The 20,989-nt window shown below is 46.3% G+C and overlaps 1 pseudogene; it reads right to left on the reverse strand.

The window, feature by feature from the left end:
• Positions 1-2,023: 2,023 nt before the first annotated feature.
• LOC138836177 (uveal autoantigen with coiled-coil domains and ankyrin repeats-like) lies at positions 2,024-9,456 on the reverse strand (annotated as a pseudogene).
• Between the last annotated feature and the right edge of the window lie 11,533 nt (positions 9,457-20,989).

Below are 20,989 nucleotides of genomic sequence, written 5' to 3' on the forward strand. Positions count from 1 at the left end.
GCCCCTGGCAAGTTTTCAGTTCTGATTCAGTCCTGGAGTAGAATCCCAAAGAAAGGCAGGTTGGATCCAATGCCTTCTCTAAGGGAACAGAGTACACTAAGGGTGGGAGAGAAGAATGAAGAGAAAGCTAGGATGTGGACCCACTCCTGGATCCTCTAGGTAATATGACCTCCAAAGAGTGAGACAATCCATTAGGCATAGTTAAAGGTGACATTTTATTTACACTGTTTACACAAGAAAAGGTCCTGTGACTACCTTGTCCTGGGCTAGCTACCCAGAACTAAGAGCAGCCTCGACCACCAAACCTCCAAGCCTCCAATGGGTAGCCCAACCTTTATTAATTGGTCTGGAAACCTCAATGTGCAAGGCTCCAAAGGTCCAAACTCCAAAGGGGAAGGCTATTCCTTTTCCTTCCTTCCTCCTTCTCTGCAGGCCTCTCCCCAGGCCTCTCTGCACCCTGCTCTGCTCTGGTAGACACCTCTTGCTTTCTCCACACCATCTTCCCCAATCCCATTCTCTGAACACATAGCCTATAGATAGGCTGCTCCCCTCCCCCACTCCAATGGCTCTAATGGTTTCAACTGTTTCTCTCGTCGCATCCCAGGCCTCCCACTGTCCAACCACTGCTTGACACCTCTTGACAATCCCACCCATGGGGAAGTAACATCAGCCTCTTGATGCCCCACCCCCTCAGTGGGACCAGCCATGGGGCGATGATGTCAATGCAGGGCAGCCTTTGGCCTCGCTGGTTATTACATTCCCCACTGGTTTTCATGTCCAATCAAATCATTCTTTTTTTTTTTATTGTGAAAATATGGTACAGAGGGGTTACAATTACATGGGCAAGGTAATGAGTACATTTCTTATCAAGCATTGAAATAATTGATTCTTATATCCTTTGGGCCAAATCCTAAATTCCCCCCTCCCCTACCATTGAGCAGGCTTAAAATGCAAATTTAACAGATAACAAGGAGGGGTAACCATAGAAACAAACTAATACTTGTTGAGTCTTATCTTTAAGGGATGCTCTGAGTGTCTCTGAACAGTCCATCTTGCAGCTGTCTCCTGATACTGTTCCACTGCCTGTTTCACTTGAGAGTGATAGATGCAATGCTGTTTTCCTGCAACTTTAATAGCCCACAGTGTAGTTAGCACTACCAAGTAAAGGCCTTGCCAATTTGGGAGTGTGGTGCCTTTTTACCTACACCAGCTGTCCAGGTGAGAAAGAGTGGGTAGAGTTTTTCCTAGAAGGCCAGTGGGCCTCGGCTACCAAAGGATAGGCATGTAAAAGAACATGTTGCAAAGCCTGCAGGGACTGTACAAGATTGTGGTTAGACATTTCTGTTAAGATAGCTTCCCCAAGTTTACAAACTAAAGGTGGCGGTCTACCATGAATTATTTCGAAAGGAGTGAATCCTCTAACATAAGGGTTGCATCTTGCTCAGAGGAGAGCAAAGGGGAGGAGGCTTACCCAATCATGGCCAGTCTCTGTAACTTAGTTAAAGTTTCCTTTAAGGTCCTATTCATTCTTTCCACCTGCTCTGAACTCTGAGGTCTAATAGTACAATGTAACTTTCAATTTATTCCTAGGGCCTTAGCTAATAATTAAGTAACTTGGGCCTTGAAGGCCAGGCCATTATTGGATCCCACTGCAAAGTGTAAGCCAAATCAAGGAATTACCTGTTACCTGAGCAGTTTCAGTTTTTGTCCCAGGAATGCCTCAGCCCATCCTGAAAAAGTCCACTAGTACTAACAAATACCAATACCCATACTTTCCAGGCTTTACCTCTATGAAGTCCTCTTCCCAAAATTCACCAGGTGAGGTTCCTCACATACGCACTCTCTCCACATGTTCCGTCTTTCCAGTGTTTACCTGTTTGCAACTTTCTACATACATTACATAGGCTTGGCAGGCTGAAGCCCCACTGATTTTCAAGGAAGTATTAGGCAGTTGCCTGGGGTAATTTACCAGAATGACAAATAACTAGATATAAACAGAAAGAGGCTCGAGCCTGTAATCATTTTACACAAGTGCCATCTCCACATTTGCACACTTGTCACCACTGTTTTTCATGCTTCTTCCATTAATCTTAACAACTAGTGGCTCTAGAGGCTCCACTGGTTTTAGGGTGGCCTCCTGAGTTACCTCATCATTTTGGTTGTTTCCCTGAACCTCAGGGAATTTCTTTAACACCTGTTTAGTACTCTGAACCTCAGTGGGGAGCTTGGAGACTTCCATTTTATTTTGGCTTTCCTCTTTCTTTTCTCTTCAGCTCACTTTCATAATTCCAACCTCCTTCTCAAGGGCCTCCTTAACCTACAAGTGTTCTGACAGGGGCACAGAAGAGTTCCTTCAATTGTCCAACTGCCACTGCAGCTTGCTCACAGCCTGCTGCTCCTTCTCACAGCACCTTTGCTTGCTCTTCAGCTCCTCCTTTAAGTTCTCAGTGGTGCTGTTGACTTTTTCAGCACCTCCACCTGTTCCACTGGGACATGCTGCTTCTGCATTAGACTTTGTATGGTGAGGAACTTGGCAGTCTGGTCTTTTCCTCTGATAGCTTCTCTTCCTCTTTCTGCATTTCAGTGTATTTTTGTGACAGATCTTTCAACTGTTCGTTTAGCTTTTCTGTTTTTTTTGTTTGTTTGTTTTTGGGTCCGGTCGTGGGGCCTGAACTCTGGGCCTGGGCGCTGTCCCTCAGCTCTTCAGCTCAAGGCTAGCACTCTACCACTTGAGCCACAGCGCCACTTCCGGCTTTTTTCTTTTTGCTTATGTGGTGCTGAGGAATCGAACCCAGGGCCTCAGGCGTGCAAGGCAAGCGCTCTACCACTGAGCCACCTTCCCAGCCCAGCTTTTCTGGTTTTTTTGCCTAATGCTCTTTCCATTTCCTGGTCATTCCCCATCAGAGCATGTGTGTCCTTAAATTCTTTCTGAAGAGTGACAATCTCCTTCTTGAGCCTGATGTTTTCCTGTTCGCTTTTCTTGGCCTCTTCTCTGACATGGCACTTTTGCATCTGCTCCACTAACTGCTCTTTCAGTTCTTTCTCTATTGCTTTGAATTTCTGCTCACACTCTTCAAAGTTGATAATTGGCTGCACTTCAGCTTATTACATTCTTGTATGATGTCCAGCTCCTTTTTCTGGGCCTTGATTTCTGTATGCAGTGTCAGGATTGCTTCCTGGCATTGCTTGTAGTCAGCAAGGACGACAGCATTGGCATCCTGTGCCTCCTTCAGCCTCTCACCTGTGACCCCCAGCTTGGCCTTGTGCTCACCCCCTCTGATATACTTGGATTTCACTTGATTCTGAGTGTTTTCCAGGTTCATTCTAAGAATTTCATTCTCATCTTTAAGTTTTACAAGTTCCTGAGTTATGTCTTCAAGTCTTTTCTTCCCATCTGATAATTTTCCCCTACTTTTCTCCAGTGTGGTGTTCAATGAACGTTTAACCTTTTTGTGAGTTTTGACTGGCATGTACCGGAGACTCAGAGTCTTCTTCAAGCCAGTGTTTTCAGACAGAAGTGTAATATTTTTTTTTCTTAATTTTTGCAACATTTTTGGTAAGTCCAGAGAGCTGATATTTAAGCTGATTTTTAAGGTTGGATTTCAGAGCCCTGAGCTCCTTTCCATGTTTCTCAGGAGATATGAAGGTTCCAGGTGGCTAGCTTGTTTACTTAACCTATCGTTTTCCATCTTTCTCCTCCTTGGACATTGCTTTTCCCAATGTCCATTTTGCTTGCAATAAGCACATTGGTCTAGTCCTAGAGGTTCCCTATGCATTTTTGCAAATGAATTATAGTCTTTGCCAAGGGTTTCTTGATCCTTGTCCTGGTGTTGCCACCAAAACTTGAACCACCTTTGTTAATTGTAATTTCTTCTAGGATATCTCCATTATCAAATACCCACTGGGCAACTGATACCAACTCAGATAACTCCTTTGCCTCAAAACCTTCTTTTTTTGGGGGGTAGGGGTCCAGTCATGGGCCTGAATGATGGGCCTGTGTGCTGTCCCCCAGCTTTTCAGCTCAAGGCTAGCACTCTGCCACTTGAGCCACAGCACCATTTCTGGCTTTTTTTTCCTGCTTATGTGGTGCTGAGGAATTGAACCCAGGGCCACATGCATGCAAGGCAAGCACTCTACCACTGAGCCACCTTCCCAGCCCCAAAACCTTCCAACCTTTGAAGTTTTTTCTAACATCTGAGGCCAACCAAGTAATGAAGGCCATATTTAGGGCTTTTTGATTCTCTGGGGCCTCAGGATCTACGGTGTATATAGGTCCTCTAGGCCTCCAAAAACTGTTCTAGAAAAGCAGTGGGGGACTCACTGGGGACCTGCCCAATCTCACTCAACTTAGATAAAGTTGGCTTCCTGGCCACTGCCCATATCACTGCACTAATAGAGTCTGGTGATAACTGGTTAGCTCCTCCTTACCTTGATCACTATTGTAGACCCAGCTTGGGCAAGTCAGTAGAAAGACTCAATCCAAATGGACTGGGTAATCAGTGGGGGAGCCATCTAGTTAAAGGACCACCTTCAGGGCACCATACTGGATTCACTTCCTTTCCTCTGAGGTGAAAAGCACCTGTAAAAGTTGCTAGCAATCATCCCAGGTGGGCTGGTGTGTGAAAAAGACTGACTCCAATAATGAGATAAGCCCCTGGGATTTTTCAGAAGAGGATGGATTTTGTTGTTTCCAGTTATACAGGTCACTGGTTGTAAAGGGAACATACACTAGAAATGGAGCTTGCCCACCATCTCCCCATGTGTCTGTCTCAAGGATAATAAGGGGACTGTACCACCTTGTACCACCTCAGGCTGATACAAGGAACCACTTCTAGTATGGGGTGGACTTAACATCGGAGGTGCTGATGGCACAGGTAGAATACCCCAGTAGGTCTTCTTCTGTGGGATCCTGTGACACTGAGGGAGGAGATTTTTCAGTTACAGTTTTAGTTCCAAGAATTTTAAGATATTTTTTCCCATCCTGGAGAAAAAAGGAGTAAGCAGAGGTATATATAGGACACAGAACTAGTAACAAACACAGACAAGTATCCACAAACACTTAACCCACATGTCCCACGTGTCCCAGATGACCTCTTAAGGAGACCCCAGATGGCTTCTCAATGAAGACCAAGATGGCCTCTCAAGGAAGTCCCAGACAGCATCTCAATGAAGCCCCATATGGCCTCTCAAAGAGGTCCTAGATGACCTCTCGAGGAAGTCCCAGATGATCTCTTGAAGAGGTCCTGGATGGCTTCTCAATGAAGCTCCAGAAGGCACAGGAGATGTCTCATCCCAGCCTCACACTCGGGGAAGTTATGCTGCATCCAGCCTTCCACTGAGTCTCCCCAGATGCAGGATGGAAGGCTGGCTCAGATTCATCCCTGGAGGGTTTCCAAATGACTCCTGTCCACATTGGTCTTCAGGAAATAGACACTCAAGCAAAGCTCTGGGAATCCTGGGGCTGAGAAATATCTCCAAGCAGCTGTCTCCTGCAGGCTAAGTCACTCGCCTACGTGGGAGTTTCCTGGGGTCCAGGCTCCATGCTGTCCAAATGGATTATCTCACTGGGGCCTCCAAATATGCCCACAAGAGCGAGACAATCCATCGAGGCATGGTTAAAGGTGACCAAAGAATTTTATTTATACTATTTACACAAGAAAAGGGAACACTAACTATATTGTCCTGGGCTAGCCACCCAGAATCAAAAGCAGCCTTGACCACCGAACCTCCAATCGTCCAATGGGCAGCCCTAACCTTTATTAATTGATCTACAAACCTCGATGTGAAATCCTCCAAACTCCAGACCTCCAAAGCTCCAAAGCTCCAAAGGGAAAGGCTTTTCCTTCTTTCCTCCTTCTCTGTAGGTCTCTCCATGCTCCACAGGCCTCTCTGCAGGCCTCTTTGCGGCCTCTCTGCAGCCTCTTTGCAGGCCTCTCTTCAGGCCTCAGGCCTCTCCACAGTCCTGCCCTGCTCTGCTCCAGTCAGTGCCTCTTGATTTCTCCCAACCATTCCCCAACCTCCCCTCCCCCATCCTCAGAACACACAGCTTATATATAGACTTATAACCTCTGGAAAGTGAAACAATCCATTGAAGTACAGTAAGAGGTGAACAAGAGAAGTTTATTTACACTATTTACACCAGAAAGGGGACTTGAGACTACCTTGTCCTGGGATAGATACCCAGAACCAAGAGTAGCCTCAACCACCAAACCTCCATCATCCAATAGGCAGCCTGAACACCCCCCGCCGACCTTTATTAGTCGGTCTGCAAACCTCCCAACTCTGACCTCTAAAGCTCCAAAAGGGAAGGTTTTTCCCTTTCTTCCCTGTCTCCTTCTCTGCAGGCCTCTCCACTCTCCACAGGAGGACGGCGCCTCTCCACAGGCCTCTCTAGAGGAAGGTATCAAATGGCCCCTCAAGGAGGCCCCAAATGGCTTCCTCAGGAAACCCTAAATGGCCTCTCAAGGCTTGCCCTGTTCTCCACAGGCCTGTCCTGCTCTGCTCCGGCAGGCTTTCCCCTCCTGCCGCCTTTCCCTCCACTCCTACTCCTCCCCTTCCTCCACACTAACACTGTAGGAACTGTTTCTCCCTAAAGGTTCTTCCCCTAACGGTTGTCCCCTAACGGTTTTCCAACTGCCATTCAAGCTTCTACCCCTCACTTCCTGACAGCTTGCCATGTGGGCTCGACACCCCAGCCCTTTCAGTGGCATGCCCCGCCCCCATTTAGCATCATGCCCTGTGTGGTGGTGAAGTCAGCCTCTCAAAGCCCTGCTCTGTCCATGGCCCAGTCTGTGGAGCAGTGAGGTTGCCTCTTGATGCCCGCCCCCTCCAGGCCATGGGGCCACGCTATTGGGTCCTGCTGATTATGGGGGCCCCATGGGTTTATTACATTCCCCACTGGTTTTCATGTCCAATCAAATCATTGATTCCTTCTGGACCAAATCCTAAACTTTCCCTTCTCTCCCTCCATTGAACAGGCTTATAATGCAGATGTAACATACCAAGGAGCAAACCGTATAAACACACTAGTTAACAATAATTAACACTTGGTAAGGCTTATCCTTAAGGGATGCTCTGAATGTCTCTCAACAGTCCATCTTGCAGCCTTCTCTGGTTATTGTTCCACTGCCTGTTTCACTTGAGATTGATGAATCCAATGCTGTTTTTCTGCAACTTTAATTGCCAATAGTGTAGTTAGCACTACTGAGTAAGGTCCCTGCCACTTGGGTTCCAATTCAGGAGCACAATGCCTTTTTACCCACACCACACCAGCTGTCCAGGCAGGAAAGAATGGATGCAGTTTTTCTTAGGAGGCCAGAGGGTCTCAGCTACCAAAGGACAGGCAAATAAATGAACCTCTTGCAAAGCCTGCAGCGACTGTACCAGATTGTTGTTAGACAGTTCTGTTAATATAGGAACCAAAGGGGGGCGGCCTACTATAAATTATTTCGAAGGGAATGAATCCTCTAACATAAGGATAGCAAAGGGGAGGAGGCTTACCCAGTCATGGCCAGTCTCTGTAATTAATTTAGTTAAAGTTTCCTTTGAACCTATTCATTCTTTCCACCTGCCCTTAACTCTGAGGTCTATAAATACAATGTAACTTCCAATTCTTAGGGCCTTAGCTAACAATTGAGTAACTTGGGCCATGAAGGCAGGGCCATTGTTGGACCCCACTACTATGGGTAAGCCAAATCGAGGAATTATTTCATAGAGTAATTTTTTAACTGTTACCTGAGTGGTTTCAGTTTTTGTCGGGAATGCCTCAGCCCAGCCTGAAAAAGTCTCCTAGTACTAACAAATACCGATACCCATACTTTCCAGGCTTAACCTCTGTGAAGTCCACTTCCCAAAATTCTCCAGGTGAAGCCCCTTGAATACACACCCTCTCCACATGTTTCATCTTTCCAGCATTTACCTGCTGGCAACTTTCTACATACAATGGGTAGTCTTGTCAAGCTGAGGCCCCACTGGTCTTCATGGCAGTTTTAGGCAGTGGCCCTGGACAATTTACCAGGGTGACAAATAACCAGACAAAGAGACAGAAGGCAAGTGCCATCTCCACATTTGCACACTTATTATGACTTTTTTTGCTTCTTCCTTTCATCTTAACTAGTAGCTCCAGAGGCCCCACTAGTTTTAGGGTGGCCTCCTGAGCTATGTGATCAGCTCGGTTGTTTCCCTGAACCTCAGGGGTCTCTAATTTCTGTAATGCCTGTTAGTACTTTGAATCTCATTCGGGAGCTTGGAGACTTCTTCCACTGTATCCTCCTCCTTTTCTCTCAAGCTCACTTTTATGATCCCAATTTCCTTCTCAAAGTCCTTCTTAACCTGCAAGTGTTCTGCTGGGGTCACAGGAGAGTTCTTTTGACTGTCCAGCTGGACACCTTTGCTGGATCTTCAGCTCCTCCTTTAATTTCTCAATGGTGCTATTGAGAGGGTTTTCTCGCACCTCCACCTATTCCATTGGGACACACTGCTTCTGCATTACAGTTATGGTGAGGCTCTCAGCAGTCTGTTTGGCCTTTTTCTGTAGTAGCTTCTCTTTCTCATTGTTCAATTCAGTGTGTTTTTGAGACAGGTCTTTCAACTTGTCTGTTTAGCTCTTCTGTTTTTCTGCCTAATGCTCTTTCCATTTCCCGAGCATTTCCCAGCAGAGCATGTGTGTCCTTTAACTCTTTCTGAAGAGTAACAATCTCTTTCTTGAGCATGATGTTTTCCTGTTCACTTTTCTTGGCTGCTTCTTCTCTGATATGGCACTTCTGTGCCTGCTCCGCTAACTGCTCTTTCTGGGCCTTGATTTCTGCATGCAGCGTCAGGATCCCCTCCTGGCCTTGCTTATAATCAGCAAGAATGGCATCACTGGCATCCTTTTCCTCCTTCAGCCTCTGACCTGTGGCCCCAGCTTTGTCTCATGCTCACCCAGGCTGATGTACTTAGATTCCATTTGATTCTGAGTGTTTTCCCAGTTCATTTAAGGATTTTGTTCTCATCTTTGACTCTTACAAGTTCATGATTTATGCCTTCAAACCTTTTCTTCACACCCAATAATTCTTTCTTAGTTTTCTCCAGTTTGCTGTTCAATGCACTTTTAACCTTTCTGTGGGTTTTGACTGGCACATGCTGGAGATTCAGAGTCTTTTTCAAACCAGTGTCACCACATTTTTTGTTGAACACAGTTTCCAGGCGATTAACTTGCTTACTTAATCTGTCATTTTCCATGTTTCTCCTCCTTGGACATTCCTTTTTCCAATGTCCATTTTGCTTGCAATAAGCACATTGATCTAGTTCAGTACCTACTGCCATTTGCAAATGAATGATACTGTCTTCACCAAGGGTTTCTTGATCCTGTTCTGGTGCTGCTACCAAAATTCGAACCCACTTTCTTTGTTTTTCTTCCAGGGTTTCTCTGTTGTCAAACAACCGCTGGGCAACCACTACCAACTCAGATAACATGTTTCCCTGACAAACTTTCTAACTTTGAAGCTTTCTTCTAATATCTGGGGCCAACTGGGTAACAGAGGCCACATTTAGGGCTCTTTGATTCTCCGGGCCTCAGGATCTACGGGTGTATAGGTTCCATAGGCCTCCAAGAGACATTCTAGAAAAGCAGCAGAGGACTCACTGGGGAGCTGTACAGTCGCACTCACCTCAGATAAATTAGTTGGCTTCCTAGCTGCTGCCTGTATCCCTGCTAACAGAGTCTGCCAATAATTGGTAAGCGCCTCCTTACCTCAATCGCTGTTGTAATCCCAGCTTGGGCAAGTCAGGGGAAAGACTCGCTCCAAATGGACTGGGTCATCATTGGGTAAACCATCTGATCCAAGGACCGCCTTCAAGGCACTGAGTCAGATTCGCTCCCTTTTCTCTGAGGTGAAAAGCACCTGTAAAAGTTGCTAGCAATCATCTCAGGTAGGCTGGTGTGTGAAAAATACTGTGTCTAATAAAGAGATGAGCCCCTGAGGTTTTACAGAAAAGAATGGATTTTGTTGTTTCCAGTTATACAGGTCACTGGTTGTAAAGGGAACATACACTAGAAACGGGGTTTGCCCACCATCTCCCCATGTGTCTGTCTCAAGGGTAATAAGGGGACTGTACCACCTTGTACCACCTCAGGCGGGTACAAGGAACCACTTCTAGTATTACAGGGACTTAATATTTGAGGTGCTGATGACACAGAATAGGGGGGAGAGCACACCAGTGTGTCTTCCTCTGGAGATCCTGTAACACTGGGGGAGAAGATTTTTCAGTTACAGTTTCACTTACGAGAACTTTAGGACATTGTTCTCCTATCCTAGAAGAAAAGAGTAAGCAGAGGTGTATACAAGACACGGATAGAATTATCAGCAAACACACACAAACAAATAGCAACAGACACTTAACTTACATGTCCCACATCTCCCAGATGACCTCTCTAGAAGGTCTCAGATGGCCTCGTGAAGAAGTCCCCAATGACCTCCAGAAGAAGTCCCAAATGGCCTCTGCAAGGAGACCCAAATGACCTCCCAAGGATGTCCCAGATGGCTTTTCAAGGAAGCCCCAGATGAGCTCCAGAGGAGTTCCCAGATGGCCTCTTGAGGACACCCCAGATGACCTCTCAAGGTCCCAGATGGCCTCTCAAGGAAGCCCCAGATGACCTCTGCAGGAGGTCCCAGATGACCCCCCAGGGAGGTCATAGATGGCCTGTCAAGGAGGCCTCAGATGATCCTGGAGGAAGTCACAGATAGCCTCTGAAAAGCCCCAAATGACCTCCAGAAGAACTCCCAAATGGCCTCTCAAGAAGGCCCCAGATGGCTTCTCAAGGAAGCCCCAGATGACCTCTGGAGGAAGTCCCAGATGGCCTCTTGAGGAGGCCCCAGATGGCTTCTCAAGGAGGTCCTAAAACCAGCCTGACAGACTTGCCCAGACTCACCCTTAAAGGGTTCCCAAATGACTCTTGTCCACATTTGTCCTCGGGAAGCAAACATTCAAGGGAGGTTCTCACCCCTGAGGGCTGAGACACTCACCTACCAGGGGGTTTCCCTGGGGCCAAGGCCTGCTGCCATCCAAATGGATTATCTCACTGGAGCCTCCAAAACTATCATCTCCAGAGAGCAAGACAATCCATCGAGGCACAGCAAGAGGTGAACAAAAGAAGTTTATTTACACTATTTACACCAGAAAGGGGACTTGAGACTACCTTGTCCTAGGATAGATACCCAGAACCAAGAGCAGCCTCAACCACCAAACCTCCAAGCCTCCAATAGGCAGTCCTGAGCCCCCCCCCCACTTTTATTAGTTGGTCTGCAAACCACCAATTAGTCACTGTGCAAACGTGCAAACTCTGACCTCCAATGCTCCAAAGCTCCAAAGCTCCAAAGGGGAAGGTTTTTCCCTCTCTTCCCTTCCTCCTCTTCTGCAGGCCTCTCCACTCTCCACAGGCCTGCCCTGCTCTGCTCCGGATGGCGCCTCTCCACAGGCCTCTCTAGAGGAAGGTCCCAATTGGCCCTTCAAGGCCCCCAATGACCTCCGGTGGAGGCCCCAAATGGCTTCCTCGAGAAGCCCCAAATGGCCTCTCAAGGCTTGCCCTGTCCTCCACAGGTCTGTCCTGTTCTGCTCCAGCAGGCTTTCCCCTCCTGCTGCCTCTCCCTCCACTCCTACTCCTCCCCTAACTCCACACTAACTCTGTAGTAACTGTTTTTCCCTATAGGTTCTTTCACTAATGATTTTCCCATAACAGTTTTCCAACTGCCATTCATGCTTCTCCCCCAAGCTGCCCACTGACTAATCACTTCCTGACAGCTTGCCCTGTAGGGCTTGACGCCCCACCCCTTCCAGCAGCATGCCCTACCCCTTTTTGCAGCATGCCCTACCCCTTCCAGCAGCATGCCCTACTCCTTTGGCAGCATGCCCTACTCCTTTGGCAGCATGCCCTACTCCTTCGGCAGCATGCCCTGCCCCTTTTTGCAGCTTGCCCTGTGTGGTGGTGACATCAGCCTCTCAAAGCCCTGCTCTGTCAGTGGCCAGGTCTGTGGAGGGGTGAGGCTCACCTCTTGATGCCCTGCCCCCTCCAGCAGGCCAGGCCATGGGGCCACACTGACTCTTGGGCCCCACTGATTATTGGGGCCCCATGGGTTATTACAATAGGTTGTGTCCCTCCCCCACTTGAACACTGGGATTCCCCTCTATAAGTTGACACCACTACAGCAGTTGAGAGAGGTAGAAGTGGTGAGTGGTGAGTGAGCGAAGCAAGGTGATTTAGGAGGTTGGAGGTAGACAGCTAGTGGTGATTGTAAGAATAGAGTTGATTTTAGAGAGCCTGGGAATGTGCCCCCCCTTCAACATCCCAGTGCTGGGATATCTGAGCGTAAAAGACAAAAAAAATTAGCAGCAGGAAAGAACAACTGCAAGAATACCAACAGAAGAATGGTCCTGCTAAGCCTGTAGATTACAAGAACAAGAAGAAAATTAAAGAGGGAGGTAACCCCAAGACAAACACTGCTGGGGACTCCTTTACTCAAGGGTGTAGCCCAAGACCATAAAACCCTGAGCCCCCCCCCCATTCCCTGGGCACTGTCAAAGCAGCCAGGGTCAAGAGTGTCACAGGTCCCAATAACACCAAGGACCTGGAGAGACACAACCAACACCTGGTGCTTGCCCTGGACTCCAGCACAATACAAAACCAGCAGAGATCAAACAACTGAAGCAGGAAATGAAAGAGCTGCAGCATAACAGAGGAAAGAGAATGAGAAGATGGCCTGTGTGCACGAAGCCCTGAAAGCAGAGCTAGAGCCACACAAGCTGTCGCTATTGATACAGCTGTTGATTTCTGAAAAATTAGATTTACAGCCTTCCCTGCCACACATGCAGCAGGTGGCCAATGAAAGAGCACTGGAGCAGGAAGGTCTTACCAACTGCCTGCAGGCTGTACACCAGCATATGACAGAGCTAGAAACAACATTGTCTGCAGTCTCCACCATGCAGAATGAGACCTAGCAGAACAACAACATAGAGCTCATGAAAGCCCTGAATTGCGTGAAGCTGCAGCTCCAGGAAAAGACAGAAGCTATGAAGACCTGGAGGATGAGAACACCGAGCTGCAGGAGAGGCTGGAAGTCCTCCTGATAAAGAAGGCCGCCATGAACATCCAAATCCACACGTTCAAAGAGGCACTAGTGGAGCAGGCAGAGTTGGAAAGACAACCATATGAAAGGGTTGGTAGCAATATTAAAGGTGGAAAGAGACACCTTTGCAGAGGACCTGAGGGTAGAGAGCTCCATGGGGAAAAAGAAGGTCCTATAAGGTCCTAGAAGATCTTAGAACAGGAGACCCAGATGAGAGAGGAGAAAGAGCAAGGGGTGAGGCAGGTGCTGGAGCTGGAGAGCAAGCTGGTGGAGCTGAGAGAGCAGCTGTCAGAGCTGCAGCCCCCACAGCCAACTGCAGGGCCAGCTCAGGCTGAGCAGCAGCTGCAGGCCCACACCCTGCAGTTGCAGAAGGAGCTCAAGACCCTGGAGGAGCAACTTCACCTCCAGGTGGAGGAGAACCAGAGCCTCAGTCTCCAGAACCTGTGGATATTGGAGTGGCTGTGGATATTGCAGAAGAAGGTTGAGGAATGGAAATAGCATGCCGAGGACCGGCACAAGATCCTCGAGAAGATGGAGAAGAAACACTAGATATTGAGATGCACACTGGTGGACTTAGTGAACTGAAAGAAGAGCTGGCGCAGCTGCAGGATGCCTTGCAGAGGCTGAGTGTTGAGAAGGAGGAGCTCGCCAGCATCCTGCACGCAGAACAGCAGAAGACAACCCAGCAGGAGAAGCTGAATTAGCTTGAAGAGAAGTTAGGAGAAAGAAAAGACTTGGCTGAGTTCAAGCGCCAATCAATTGAGGGTGTGCAGGAGCTTCATGACAAGTACCTGGCCCAGGTGCAGGAGCTGAGCGCCACCTACAAACAGCACAAGGCCACTAACCAGCAGCTGATGTCAGAGAAGGAGGCCCTGCAGCAGCACCTGCTGAATCACAGCCATCTGATGGACCAACTGAAGCAGGAGCAGGTGCAGAGTAAGTTGCTGGCCCAGGTGGAAAGGGAGAAGTTACAGGAAACTGAAGTGTCTGAAAGCAACAAGACAGGAGAATGCGCAGCTGCGGGCCCAGCTGAGCGCCCTGGCTTTCCCCAGGGAAGATGAAGGCCTGAGCCAAGAAGAAGACAAGGGTGAGGAGACGACTCCCCATGATGTGACTGTCCCAGAGGACGTAGACAACCCACAGAGCATGTGGGATTTTTACATGGACGCACTGTCCATCGCAGAAGGCAGGAAGGCGAGGATGAGCCGGCAGCTGCAGGAGCAGCAGGCCCGCTGCGGGTGCCTGAGTCAGCTGGCAGCCCAGTGCCAGAGAAAGCTGGAGAGCCAGGCCACCTTCCCCCAGTGCTGCATCCACAGGCTGTTTGGCAAGAGGAAGCAGGACACACAGGCGCCCAAGAAGCAGCTGCACATCTGCTTCCCTGAAGACCTGGCCGGCAAGGGGCACCCCCAGAGTCACATGGACGACCTCCACCATCGCTGCAGCCAGCTGTCACAAGTGAGTGCCATCGAAGAGATCATTGTGTTCTACAAAGAACAGCTAGAAGTCCTGGAGAAGCTGTGTCAGGAGAAAGACGAGTGTGTGAGGCAGCTGTCCCAGGAGAAGAGGAGGAAAAGGAAGGAACTGAAGGAGCTGCTGCTGCGCCTTACAGGGGAGAGCACAGAGTGCCAGGACATGATGCTGGCAGCCGCCCAGGCCCCTGCTGCTGAGGCCCCTCAGACCTCTGAGGCCCCCTGAGGATGGAGGTCAGGGAGGAGCAGCAAGGCTGTGAAGATGCGCATCTTCAAGAATACTTGAAGAGCCTGGGGCGCCTGGGCCCCTGGAGAGCCCCACTGCAGAGCCTCCTGTGCCGCTGCTGCCTGCCATCCAGCCCCAGCAAGAGCCCACAGACGGGGGCCAAGAGAATTCTCATTCTCAAAAAATATCATTATATAATACACACAATGGAATTCTATGCCTCCATCAGAAAAAATGGCATTGCTTCTTTTGTAAGAAATGGAAAGACGGGGCTGGGAAGGTGGCTCAGTGGTAGAGCGCTTGCCTTGCATGCCTGAGGCCCTGGGTTTGATTCCTCAGCACCACATAAGCAAAAAGAAAAAAGCCGGAAGTGGTGTTGTGGCTCAAGTGGTAGAGCAGTAGCCTTGAACTGAAGAGCCCAGAGTTCAGGCCCCACGACCAGACCCCCCCCCCCCCAAAAAAAAAGAAAGAAATGGAAAGACTTGGAAAAAATCATATTAAGTAAGCCAGGCCCAAATAAACATAGGTCCCATAGTTTCCCTTATTTACAGTGGCTAGTACATGTCTAGCACAAGCAGAGTAGGTCAAAGGCTATGTACATACAACCATATGAGAAAATGTTAAGCAAAATGTATCCCAAGACAGGGACACAAGAGGTTTTTTTTTTTCCTCTTTTTTCTAGTGCTTTTAATGTACTTACAATGCACTGTGTGATTCTTTTGTTCCTATTGTATGTTCTTCCTCCATTTTCACTGGATTTGATGCTGGTGTTCTGTACCTTGTATATATATTTTTGTAATTTGGGGAGGAGAAGGGTATTGCAGAATGCTTAAATGAGGATGCAGGCTGACCCATTGTGATGATGAGATGTACAGGACACTATATTGAAAATGAACTTTACAATGTCGGGGTTGGGGGGCAGGAGGAGTTGGGAAGGTGGGGAGGGAAGTGATGGTAGGGGGAAAATAATAAAGGAGGTAACAATGCTCACTATGAATTGTACTCTTTACCTTACTCATGTAACTGTAACCCCTCTATACAACATTTTTGCAATAAAAATAATAATAAAAATATCATTATAGAACATCTATAGAATATCATATATCTCAATATTTTTCACTGAAATGTACTGCTTCATGTGTTTTTAAAATAAAATATGAAAATTTACTTTTCCTGTTATCTTTTGCATTTCCTGATTTAAGCTATAAGAAAACTGAAAGTTATATGTAGAACATGTTTTGTGACTTACAATGTCTTTTTGTTTGGACAACTCTGGTCTTTCCTGTTGCTTCATCACACCAAAAGTTATCTATATAAATTGGTTAATAGCCTCTTGAGAGAGTTTGATGCAAATTACAAAAGAATGAAACTGATCAGGATTATCAGGATTATTTGTTTTAGACCTTTGTAAACCCTCAATTAGACAGTCACAGCAGCCTGTTGAGTTTGTTTAAAAGGACCTAGCCCCTGTAATTTTTTTGATTTAGTGGAGCCTTTGAGAGTTAATTGCTGAATTCTTGTCTTTAGTTAGACCTGGTTGAGGTAAGAATTTAGGAAAACCAATAATTATTTCCTTTTTGTGCAAGTACTCCAGCCTTTACCTTCCTAGGCCTTTTTGGTAAGGTCTGGTGCTCTACCATTTGAACCTTGCCTCTAATTCCAACTTTTTCCTGATTAATTGCAGGTAAGAGTGTCTTGGATTTTCTACCAGGGCTGGGTTTGAACTGAGATGCTCAGATCTCAATCTCCTGAGTAGCTAGGATTACAAGCATAAGCCATTGCCTCCTGGCAGCGGAAAACTAGGATTCTTGCAAGTGGCAGATTGTTAGCAAAACGAGCTCCGTTCCCATAACTTAATCTACTCCTTCCCTTCTCCACAGCTGAGCATGCTCCCTTCCTAAACAACAGTAGGCCCACTTAATAAAGGCAGTAAATAATCAGCCTCCAATCCCCTCTACCTTGGGATGACACTTCTCTGGGGCAGCTACCACCATATAAGGCAACAAAATCCCCTTAGAGTGACCTTCAGGTCTGGGCAGCTGTAGGACCCTTACTACTTGGATAGCAACCATAAATCCTAGTCCACCATGATAAAGCTCCTGGCCCACACTTTCTTACTAAGGTCTCTGCCTCCATTCTAGCCACTCCTAAACCTTCTAGGTTATACAGGTCACCTCAGACAATAGCCGGTGCTTCGTCACTTCTCCCTTATGAGGAGAGGTCTTGCTGGCCCCTTTCCCAGCAATAAACCTTTCTTTCTTCTCTGTACCTGGATGTCTCCATGGTTCTCTGGCAAACTCTAATAATCTAGCACAGATGGAAGAAAGAACAAAAGAAAAAACATATACTTCATCAGCAGTAATTTTACAGTTAAGAATCATTGTATCCAGGTGCCAGTGACTCATATCTATAACCCTACCTACTGAGGCCAAAATCTGAGCCAGCCCAGGGTCTCATAAATTTATCTGCAACCAACTATCAAAAAGCAAAAGGCAAGCTGTAGCTGAAGAGATCAAATTCTAGCCTTGAGGGGGGAAAAAAAATGTCCAGGAACTTCTCCCATGCGCGGGGTTCCAAGGATATCTTCTATGCCCTGGGTTCAAGTTCCAGAACTAGCGCACATGCACACACACACACGTGCACACACGTGCACACAAACACATACACACAGTTTTCACTTATATGTGAACCTAAGAAAGTGCAAATAATCTCAATTACATTGTTCAGTTGTTTTTAGGAAATCCAAGAACAGGCTGAGTTTTGCCCAATGTTGTACTTTTTGATTTGGAGTAATTTTTATCTTAGTGACTAAAGAAAGGGCCCACATCTAAAGACTTGCTGTCCCCATATAATTTTGGCCTCCATTAAGCTAATCATTGTAGAACACACTGATAGACATATAAAATAACACAAAAACAAATTCTATTAATCCAGAGTCCACTTCTACATAAATTATCCTTTGCCATTTTTTTTTCTTTTTAGTCAGTTACTCAGGTATAATATTGCCTAGGGGTTAAAATACAGGGATTAAGATTCTTCTTCTTGTGGTTTTGTTTTGTTTTGCATCCCTGGGTTTTGTACTCAAGGCTAGCACTCTACTACTTCAGCCACAGCACCACTTCTGGCTGTTTCTGTAATTTGGGGATAAGACTCTCACAGACTCTCCTGCTGGAATGGCTTTAAACCGAGGTCCTCAGATCTCAGCCTCCTAGTAGCTAGAATTACAGGCGTGAGCCACTGATTCCCAGCAGTGGTTTGATTCTTAATTTTCAAAAGCTTTCTCCCAAATAACCTCATTTTCAAGCCTTGCATCCTTAAATTTTTCTCTCACAAGGACAAATTTTTTTATTAATTATTTCTGCATTGTATTGACCTTCCCAATATAGAAAGAAATGGCTTAAGTTCAAATAGAAAGAGCTCAAAAACAAGGCACACACACAGGATTTCAACTTTTCTCAAGTAGGAAAGCGTGTTGAAGTGAGAAGAAAGCAAGATCCAATGGTGCACAACTGCAGAGGACTTACCAGGGATGCAAAGGGTCTCTAACTCTACTCATTTCTCTGCTTCACTGAATGGGGCAAAAAAGCAGCCAATACTTGCCCAAGTAAGAAAGACAAGGAAAAGTCACTGTAGTAAGAATTATTCTACAGCTTAAGGAAACCAATTCGTTTTACCTCTTTACCTAGGGGTAACTCATTGCAAGTGACAAAAATCTCTCCTGCATGACTCACCAAGGCTGCTACTGGCTGTTCGGACTGCACACTCCGAATCCAGGAGTTTCACATTAGACCAAGCCACAGGTCCTCATATGGCAAATAATTAGACATGGTGAAAGACAGGAGAGATGAGTTATAACCACTGGAATTATAGCACTTAAGTCCATTTTCAGCCATCCTCAGGGTCATAGGTGTGACTACAGGTTAAATATAGAGAACTAGGGGAGGAAAAAAAAGACATACATAGTTAGTCATAGCAGTCCCAAGCCATAACTGTGGCCTGATTGAACAGTCGCTCAATCTTTGACTCTAGAAGCTCTCAGGTCATCTGTACCTTTTGGCTATTCTACTGAAGATGGTGAGAAGAAGGTGTCCATCTGAGGGTCAGTTTGCTTTTTGTCCACCAAGATTCTTCATGGTGAATTCTATTTTTCCTGGAGCCCAACATGATTGTCAATGACTAGCAGTGCATGGCTCAGATCCAAAAGCACACAGGCAAAGAAGGGGCCCTGGATGGTTGGGCTTTCTGTTCATTCATGGGCCCAGCAAATTGTCTTTCACATTGTCTCTTAACAAATGTTTCCATAGCTGGTGAGGTTCAACCCCAGTCTGAGGCTATTTTCTATCATGAGAAAATGGATGATTGGTTCCCTCAGTTTCCAAATCCTACCTGAATTACAGGTCTCTGAGTTTCAGGCATGAAAAAAAAAAATTTCAGGGTATCCTACAAATAGCAGAGTGTCACCAATAAAGAGTTTTAGCATGGATTTATTTTAGTAGAATGAAATTGGCATATATTTTTTAATCAAGGAAAATTTTTTTACTCCAATTTCAGGAAATGAGAGTTAAAGATTGAAAACAGCAGCTGTTATCTACTATAATTATTCTTTCTAAGTTGGGGAAACATATATGACCTATATCCATGATCATATATACATGATCATACATACATAATCATGTCCTCTAGCAACCATTAGACAATATTTGTAAGTGGCCAGGATGGCAACTGCTCCTATTCTAAATTAGAGAGGTATCTCTGGGCTTGCCTGATTAAAGATACCCAAGGATTCTCACTATCCAAGTTCCAATGGGTCAACTCCCAATATCATATGTAGAATACCAGGTATCTCTTGACAAGGCTAAAAGATCGATTTTAATGGGTTAACATGATCCAATTTTTGGCTTTGACTGACTAGATCTTTTTCTAACTTGACCTGCACTAATAACCAGTCTTATAAAACTTAAATGATAAATATTCACTGCTCTCCTCATTGTAAAGCTATGAGAGAGCCTAGTCTTGATTCTCAAGCCTCTTGAGTTGCTGGGACTACGAGTATGTACCACCACAATGAGCATATATTTTTCTTGCTGTGTAAACAGTGGTTCCAGTCCTTTATCCCAACAGCCCTAGTCCTGCCCCTGCATGCAGTTACCTTCTGATCTGCTCATGCGCTGTGAGGATCAAAAATAGAATGCAGCCCTACCCAACAGCTCCCTGCCTTGCCAGATGCCCTCTGGAGCAAAGGGCCCAGCAAGGTCTCATGCCTGCTTGGCCTTGTGAGGTGGTGCTTCCTCCCGGTTACTGTGTGGAACAGTTCGTTACTGTGCTATGGCTTCCTCTACTGGGCACACTATGCGCAAGTGTCCCAGGCCATGCCTTGGGAGAAGACAGGCACCTGATTTCCCAGCCATTGTGTCAACTGTACCTGCCTCTGCCACCCATGCTGGGTGGGGGACAAGTGCCAGCACTGCCAGGGCAGGTTCAAGTTCACAGAACCCTCTACATTTTTAACAATCACTATAAAACTAAATGTACATGACTAATTGAAGGCTATCCAAATACACTGTTAAGATTTAATCATTTTGCTACAGAATGCTGCTTGGATCATATGGTGGAGAGTCAACATATGCACCTTTAATAGCTGTGCTTAGTGGACTGATAGTCCCTGAAATAAGGGGAAATGAAACTGTTCCAGAAGTTCTTACAGCATCTGGCTGTGCATTGCTAAACTGTTGGTGCCTATAACCTAACTGGTTTCCATGGGTTTCCTTCAATCACTTCTTGCCCCAGCAATTGCTCTGGTAATGTGAAGTGTACCACTGGGACCTTTGTTAAAAGTCAAGTATATTAGGAGTGTGCTCCATACTGGAAGAATGAAGCATGTAATATTCCAATGGCAGCAGCCCAGATCATGTCCATTGTGATCTAACCTGAGAAAAGTGTGTGTCTGCAATGATCCTTGGCAATGTCCCCATTCCTTTTTGAATGTCCCTTCCACAGAGTCTCACTGGATTTTGCCAAATGTTAAACGTTTGTTCAGCCCTTCTGTAGCTCATGCTTCACATAAAGCAGTTTTGCATGGGAAATTTATGTGGGTAATCGGTTGATATACTCGTAACTATGGTTCTTTTCAAGTGGACTTGAATTGCAATTTAGAAAGCAGCATATGTAATATCAGAACTCTAGAAGGGGTT

This window comes from Dipodomys merriami, unplaced genomic scaffold (genome assembly GCF_024711535.1).
Source record: "Dipodomys merriami isolate MVZ:Mamm:240054 unplaced genomic scaffold, mDipMer1.0.p SCAF_10, whole genome shotgun sequence".
NCBI classification, from domain to species: domain Eukaryota; kingdom Metazoa; phylum Chordata; class Mammalia; order Rodentia; family Heteromyidae; genus Dipodomys; species Dipodomys merriami.